Consider the following 8,660-nt stretch of genomic DNA (forward strand, 5'->3'; position numbering starts at 1 on the left):
TGCATAGACAGCTATGTATTATAGTTAGATATGTATATCTGTTTACTTACACTGATGTACCTTAATCCCATTGTGGTCTTTAATCAAGCTACAATTTAACAGTTACAGATCCCCTCAAATCTGGTGGGTTTTTGTTATTTTTGTCTTGGGGTTATGTCTAGTTAGGGACTAGACTAGTAGGAGTGAGTTTCAACATTTCACAGTTTGGATTGGGAGAAGACTATAAGAGCTTGAATGTAACACCACATCGTTACATAGACCTTATTTAAGGAGAAATCTTAATCACAGCACCATCTTTAGCTCTTGGGTTCATACTTGTTTTGTTTTTTAAGTTTGAGCTAGCTCAGGAACCTCATGCTTGAGATCAGAAGAGCCCTTGAAACAGGGAGTGACAGGGAGTTGTGGGCTGCCCCATGGATTCTGGGAACCAAACCCAGGTTCTGTACAAGAGTGGTAAGTGCTCTTAACTGCTGAGGCATCTTTCTGGTATTTATTATTTTGCTGTCTAAATACAAATATCTTTGATTGATGGAAGACCGTTGATCCCAGAAATGACTTGGGTTTTTTTAAGCATTACCTATTCAGGTTATGTGTTTCTTTACTCTTAAACACTTACTAGTCCTACAAATGTAACTTCCATTACTTAGTAACTACTAGATATTTCTGTAGTGTTTATAAGGCATCAAAAGTACATGTGTCTTTTTGTTTTGGTTTTTTTGTTTTGGTGGGGTTTTTTTTGTTGTTGTTGTTTTGCTTTTGGTTTTTTGAGACAGGGTTTCTCTGTATACCTAGCTGTCCTGGAACTCACTCTGTAGACCAGGCTGGCCTCGAACTCAGAAATCCACCTGCCTCTGCCTCCTGAGTGCTGGGATTAAAGGCGTGCGCCACCACAGTACATGTGTCTTATGATGTGTATCCTGGGCCAAGTTTAGGGCTTAATTATCACCAGCTCTTGATGGTTCTATAATTTACAGGTTAGCACACTAACCTAGATCTTGAAATTTGGTCATAGTTAGACCCTGAAGAGATCTGGCACTGACTGAAATGATTGTGAACAGATGTGTCCCTGGAGAGAAGCATTACTGTTTGCTTTTGCAGTACCTGGGATTGAACTTAGTACCTTACGTTGTTAGGCAAAGGCTGATTTGTAAACAGCATCCCCAGGCTAACCTCGAATTTGTTAGTTCTGCCTCCACCTTTTCAGCACCACCTAAACAGTTTATAGGCGACTGAGCTGTTGGGTGTGGATGCTAGGAACTGAGTTTTCTGGATCCCCTCCAAGAGCAGCAAATGCTCATGAGTGCTGAGCCACATCTCTAGCCTCTGGCTGGCTGGCTGGCTGGCTTGCTTTCTTTTCCTTCTTTTCTTTGTTTGTTTGTTTTTTTTTTTTTTTTTTTTTTTTGTCCGAGAAATGTTTACATGATCCCAGATACCATATTTTTGGAGTTTACATGCCTGGAAGTTCACATACGTAAGAAATTAATTTAATAAATAGCAAAATGTTTGAAATATATTGAACAGGAAGACTATGGGATAGAGCTATAGAAATTGTAGAAAGTATAATATGTAGTGGTGAGTATATGCAAAGGCTCAAATCAAGTATATATCTTGAGAAGTGTGCGGGGTGGAATGTAAAACCTAAAGGAAGTTAGGAAATGACAGCAGAAATCAGTATGGAAGTAAACCCATGTTAAGGAACTTATAATGGAAAAAAAAACAAAAGACCAGGTGACCAGCAATGTGATTAGAAAAGGTCATTTGGGTTGTTGCTTATTTGTAAACTTTGTGTAATAAATTTTACACAAAGTCAGGCACAAGATGCTTCAGTGGGTAATGGTGCTTGTTACCAAGTCTGACGACCTGAGTTCTATACCTGGAGCCACATTCTGGAGAGAGAACTAACTTATTCCCATGCACTCTTGTCTAGCTTCCCCATACAAACCCCTGTCCCTCCGCCCACACACACGAATGAATGTTTTGAAGATGAAGCCAGTTTTACATATTTAGAATCATTGCCAGACTGATTTTATGAGGAGAGCATTATGCTGGTAAGAATAGATTGTCTCGTGAATAAAAGAAGGAAAATCCTTAAAACATTTGCAAGTTATTCTGAGTAATACACAGAAGAGGATACGTGATGTAGAAATTGTCCCAGGAATTCAAAGTTCTGTAATTCATATTCCATCCTAACAAACAAAAGGTCTGCCTGGAACACACCTAGCTTCTTGGTCTATTTCTACTTATCAGCTTTTACTGTTGTGCATTCCATATTTCCTGGTATCTCCAACATCCCCAGGGGATTCACCTTTCCAGTTTCTTACAGTGACCATTCTGGATCTCCTTGCAAATCTTGACTCTGCCACACGTTGTTTAGACTCTGTGGTCTTGTGGAACCGCCATAAGCCTCTGACACGTTTGGTTTGCCGCCTAAACTAGCCCCACTAAGATGCTGCTCAAGATACAGATTATCTCCTTGGTTTACAGTTTGTTGGCCTCTGTTGACCCTGAGAAAACCTCTACAGCTGGTTTTAAGCAGGGAGCTCTAATGACATTCTCAGGTTTCCTTCAGATGATTTTGCATTTTTGTAAATGGAACATTTGCTGGGTACATTCTTGCGTACAACACTTCTTATTAACCCAGTGAGGAGTCTGAGGTTTTACTTAATGGCGCTAATCTCTTAATTATAGATGCTTTGACTTTACCTATTTTCCACTTTGAATTTGCTTGTAATTTTTTCACATCTTTTGCTCCCTTACTGTACATTTCAGTAAGAGCAGTGAGCAGTACTTCCACCACAGCCGGAATTCTGTTCCTTCTTGAAATTTTCTCCATCAAACAAATCTGCTGCTGCTTCATGAAGTTTTCTGGGCATGAGGTGAATGTAACAAGTGCTCTACTAGGATGTATCACAAATGGTCTCTGAGGTCATCTGTGAAGAGCCGTAGTTCCTTTTCTGAAATCTCTTGAGTTTGGTCTCCTGTGTTTCTCTTGACACAGTCATCTGTAGGCCCACTAGAATGCCCAGTTTACATTCTTGCTTACCTTATTCTAGAGTTCTAGACCTTGGCTTCAAATTCATGTTCCTCCAACACATAAAAATCTTAAGTACCATGTGTATAGCGCTGTACCGTTGCCAGCTTTCTATGTTAAGTTACTTGTTGCAATGGTGTGGTTTTGGCTTTTTGTTTGATGGGGAAGGCACAGCAGCAGGAGTGAGGCATCTGATCAGGCCTCGGTATTCAGCAAGGAGAGGGATGGTGCTGGCACTCAGCTCTTCTCTTCCCCTCCTCTTTCCTTCCCCTTTTCCTCTCTCAGCCCACTGGGAACCCTTCCTTAGAGATAGTGTCACATTCAGAATGAGTCTTCTTTGGTTAAAACTTTCAGGGAACTTCATAGGTACATTCAGGGTGTGACACTGACAGTGAAAGTTAACCTTATTCTGTCAAAATATTTGAAGGATACAGAATTAAAGAACCTGAAAGTTATAAAAGCCTTCAGCTGCCATACTTACTGGTGAGATTTCTATTCACTTACTTTAGTTTTGCATGCATGCGTGTCTGTGTGAGGAGGGTGTTGGATCTGGTTGATCCCCTGGAACTGAAGTTAACAGTTGTTCTTCCCACGTGGGTTCTGTGAATTGAACCCAAGTGCTCTGGAAGAGCAGCCAGTGCTGTTAACTGCTGAGCTGCCATTTCTAGCCCTGAGATCATGTCTTTTTTTTTAATCTGTAGGATTGGGAAGAAGGTGAAGAAAGCTGCTTCTAGTACTTGTATACTATTTTATACTGCCATAGTCCAGTGACGAAAGGGAAAGGTGGAGCGTGGAAAGGAAGGGAAAGGTGGAGCATGGAAAGGAAGGGAAAGGTGGAGCGTGGAGCGTGGAAAGGAAGGGAAAGGTGGAGCGTGGAAAGGAAGGGAAAGGTGGAGCGTGGAAAGGAAGGGAAAGGTGGAGCGTGGAAAGAAAGGGAAAGGTGGAGCGTGGAAAGAAAGGGAAAGGTGGAGCATGGAAAGGAAGGGAAAGGTGGAGCGTGGAGCGTGGAAAGGAAGGGAAAGGTGGAGCGTGGAAAGGAAGGGAAAGGTGGAGCGTGGAAAGGAAGAAGTGGAGCAGTTTCATCTGCAGATGATGGGATTGAACAGAAGACGCTGCTGGTGGTTTTGGAGATGTCAATGTCGACAACCCAGCTAGTGCTACAGAATTAGGATAGAATTATACCTACATTTGCATGAGTACTTTGTCAAAACACAAGAAAGTATATCAGCAATGTATGGAAAATTTGCCAATACCCAAGTATCTTCACCATATACAAAAACAAGACAAAAACCTTAAAAGCATAATGACTCGGTCCTCGGTAGTCCTAGATACTCATAACTGAGCACCACCAACCTAGACAACAGTGAGAAGTCATTAAGGAAGGAATGAAAGCCAGGTGGTGGAGTGGGTGTGGCAGGACTCTAAGACAGCCAGGACTACATAGACCCTGTCTCTAAAACAAAACAATTGTTAAAATGTCACTTGGACCTAAAGGAAAGCATAACAGTAAAAATATCTAGAAGTCAAAAGTCTGTGTGACCTTGTACTAGTAAAGCTTGCTTTTAGATATAGTACCACAGGCATGTTCCAGTTGCAATCTGTAAGATAGACTTAAGTGTTAGTATTTTCCATCTGCCTGCTTGCTGAGTATTTAGATTAAAGCCATGTACCACCACCATGCAGGATTCAGCAGTGCTTTTAAAGACATCCTTAAGAAACACAAAACTCTATGGACTTTCTGTTTTATGATATAAAAAAAAATGGCATTCAACCCATGAGGTAACAAACTTCAGTACCCTTGAGACTGAGAAAAGAGGGGGTTGGTGTAGTGGGTTTGCTTTCAAATAGAAGTTAACATGCATATATTATAGGTCTTTTCAGAAAATCTTGGCCTAAGACTTATAACCTGGTGAAACGGGTATTTCAAGAACAAGTTCAAAGATAGCTCGAAGGGCTTCTAGAACAATAAAGCTTTATACTGACATTGGAAGAGTGGATTTCTAAATGAAAAGATATATGTTTCAGTTGCATCAAGGACTTAACTGGCTAAAATTCAGATCTCACCCCTTTATTTCTGGAGAACAGATAGAGCAATGGCATAATTAGACTGAGAGTTTCATAATAAATCTGTGAAAAGATGGACTAAGACGACACGGGGAAATGCCATCCCCATTGTGACCTTTGCTGGTGATTGCTTTCTTGGACCCTGACTTGTGTTGACAACAGCTTATTGCAGGGTGGTTATATGGACAAAACAGGTTAGTAAATATGAGTCACTCTTAGAAAAGGCAAAACCGAAATCACACAATGGCTCAGAACCCTAGTACAACATATAAAGAACTTTTACACATCAGTGAGCCATGCTTTAAAAAGTATATATGGAAATATGCTCAACACTTAGTTGTTAGAAAAAGTGTACATTAGTAACATCTGCAATCCCAGCACACTAGGGAGGTTGAAGTAGGAAGGTCACTAGTTTAATGTCTTAGTGACCTAAGTATGTAGTGAGACGGAACAGTTCATTGTTGGTGATGACGTGGGCTTATCTGGACCTCTAATTGGCTGTTAAGAACCCAAAATAAAAATTACAAGCTCTGGGAAAAGTGAGATATTTTTTCTGGAATCATGGAAATAAACACTTGAACCAATCCTATTCATAAAGCCAAAGACAGGCTTCTAAAATAAGATGGAAGGCCTAACTATGAAGGTTACAGAAGCAAGTTTGTTGAGTGTGTGTGGTTGCAGGCAAAGGTCTGAAGTAGAAACCTATCTGTGCAACTCAGTGTAGCAGTTGAACTCTGATTACACATGATCACAGGTCAAGACTCAGTGATCCTGGTAGCAGAGAATGTGGGCCGTGGAAGACGGCTGGCACTGGAAAGAGACGCATTTGTTTAAATGATTGCCCTTCTGAGCAAGGAGGGAGTAGGTGGAGCTGAGCCTGGAGCTGCTTCTACTCGGAGCTGCTGCTGACATTCAGTCTTCAACCCATGTCAGAAGGTTCCTTTCAGGAAATGGATCTGAGGGTGCAAATAAACATGCAAATCTTTCTGTGCCCTCCAGGAGCCTCAAGTAAGTGGGTGAAAATCAGACTCTGAGGGGTCTGACCTGTAGAATGACTAGTTTCAGGCAGATACTGTAGGTTATTACCAATACAGACACTAAGAAGCACACAGCAGCTATACGTAGGTATCATCTCAATCTACTAAGTGATGTTGAATAAAGCTGGGAAAAGACTCAGAGTTGAGTTGTCTTGTTGTTTTTTTGAGACAGGGTTTCTCTGTGTAGCCCTGGCTGTCCTGGAACTCACTCTGTAGACCAGGCTGGCCTCGCACTCAGAAATCTGCCTGCCTCTGCCTCCCAAATGCTGGGATTACAGGCATGCACCACCACTGCCCGGCTCCTTAGTTGAGATTTGAACTTTGTTTTCTCATGTTTCATTTATTTCTATGTGTGTGTGTGTGTTTGTGCTCATGCACAGCGCACATATGGAGGCGAGCGGTCTTCTTGGAGTTCCCTCTCTGCTTCTACCATGTAGGCTCTGGAGTTTAAAGCCAGGTCACCAGGCTTGTTGGCAGATAGCACCTTTACTCTGAGCCACCATGCTGTCTCACTAGCTTGAGATCTGGACTTCAATCAGGAAATGAGGATTAAAACTAAAATTTAGCTGGGCAGTGGTGACGCATGCCTTTAATCCCAGCACTTGGGAGGCAGAGGCAGGCGAATTTCTGAGTTTGAGGCCAGCCTGGTCTACAGAGTGAGTTCCAGGACAGCCAGGGCTACACAGAGAAACTCTATCTCAGAAAAAAAAGAAAAGAGTAAAAGTTAATATTCTGAGCTTTCTCAAGAAATACTTGAGTTTTTGTTTTGTTTGTTTGATTGTTTGAATAATTATTTGTTTTCAAGACACGGTTCCTTTGTGTACCCCTAGCTGTCCTGGAACTCATGTAGTAGACCAGGCTAGAGTGGAACTCACAGAGATCTGCTTGCCTTTGTCTCCTGAGTGCTGGGATTAAAGGCCTACCACCTGGCTTTTTTTCTATTTTGAAATCATGTCAAAAATATTAATAATGATTCAAAACCCTTTAAATTCTGTTTTCTAAATTGTCAAAACTTTGTTTTGCATCTGGATTTGGTGTGCACACTATGAATTCCATCACTCATACTCAGGATGCAGAGGCAGCTGGATCTCTATGAGTTCAAAGCCAGCCTAGTCTACACACTGAGATTCTGTCTCAAACAACAAAATTCCAATATATATATATATAGGGGTTTTTTTTGTTTTGTTTTTTTGTTTTTTGTTTTTTTTGAGACAGGGTTTCTCTGTGCGGTCCTGGCTGTCCTGGAACTCACTCTGTAGACCAGGCTGGCCTAGAACTCAGAAATCTGCCTGCCTCTGCCTCCAAGTGCTGGGATTACAGGCATGTGCCACCACTGCCTGGCCAAATTTTTTTTTTATTTTAAATTAGAATTAATTTATTATAGTTCAGGAAGTTACGTGTAGCCCGGATTTGATATGTGTTACCCATAAAACCTTATATTTATACTGACATCGAAATGATTTCGTGTAGCTGGACATATATTAACATTATAGATTCATGGATGTATTATTAGTATTACTATTACAGATCTGATCCTAAGGTCTCTGCTGCTAGGGACTAGGGAATGACAAACGTATTCAAAAGTTAATTAAAACTCACTAGCAAGCTGGGCGGTGGGTGGTGGTGCAAGCCTTTAATCCCAGCACTTGGGAAGCAGAGGCAGGCGGATTTCTGAGTTCAAGGCCAGCCTGGTCTACAAAGTGAGTTCCAGGACAGCCAGGGCTACACAGAGAACCCTGTCTCGAAAAACAGCAACAACAACAAAAAAACTCACTGGCCTGGCCCAGATGGGACAAGGAAGTGAAAAAGAAATCAAACTGCCTATTAGCACCAAATTTGAAGTAACAGTAAGGGCCTATTTTATCACAGATTTTCAAAGTGCGGAGGAAACATAAAACGGGGTTACTGTTAACCTTTTTCTCAATGCAAGGTCTGTTTCTACTGTACATAGGTTCAAGTAGTATTTCTATTATGCCCTGCGTTCCAGTCCAATTGGCTATATCTGGTTGTGAAAAGCTCATAAATCTTTCACCACCACTAGGTGGAGAATCAGACACCTGTCTCGGGGAGGCGGGCTTGTGAAATGAAACAAAACTAGAAAAAGATAGCTGGATAGTTCAAGAGCTCCAAAGGCACTTTAGAGGACGCTGAGGTCTCCGGTCCTAAATAAGGGTGTCTAGTAGCCTAAATTTAAGGTTCCAATCCCATCCCCCAAAGCCACGCACTCACTTCCTTAGCAGGGGACTGCAGAACCTTTCTGAAAACGGGCTTCGTGCAAATAAAGGACGTCAAGAGTCCACCGTATACGAATTCCTGCAGTCTCCAATATCCAAAGATAGTGCACTGAGGGAAGTCACATAGGACTGGATTTTCCACCTTCATTTACCACCTTCTAACCCTCCAGGCTAAAGGTACTTGTCTATCTTTTGCCACTCTCCTCCTCTTCAGTTTTTTTCATTTCTACGCTTGCATTGAAAGCTGCCATAAGCATAATACAGAACAGGGTGCGAGGAAGTTTCTTAAAAACC

Source organism: Mus musculus, chromosome 16, assembly GCF_000001635.26.
Source record: "Mus musculus strain C57BL/6J chromosome 16, GRCm38.p6 C57BL/6J".
Classification (NCBI taxonomy): Eukaryota; Metazoa; Chordata; class Mammalia; order Rodentia; family Muridae; genus Mus; species Mus musculus.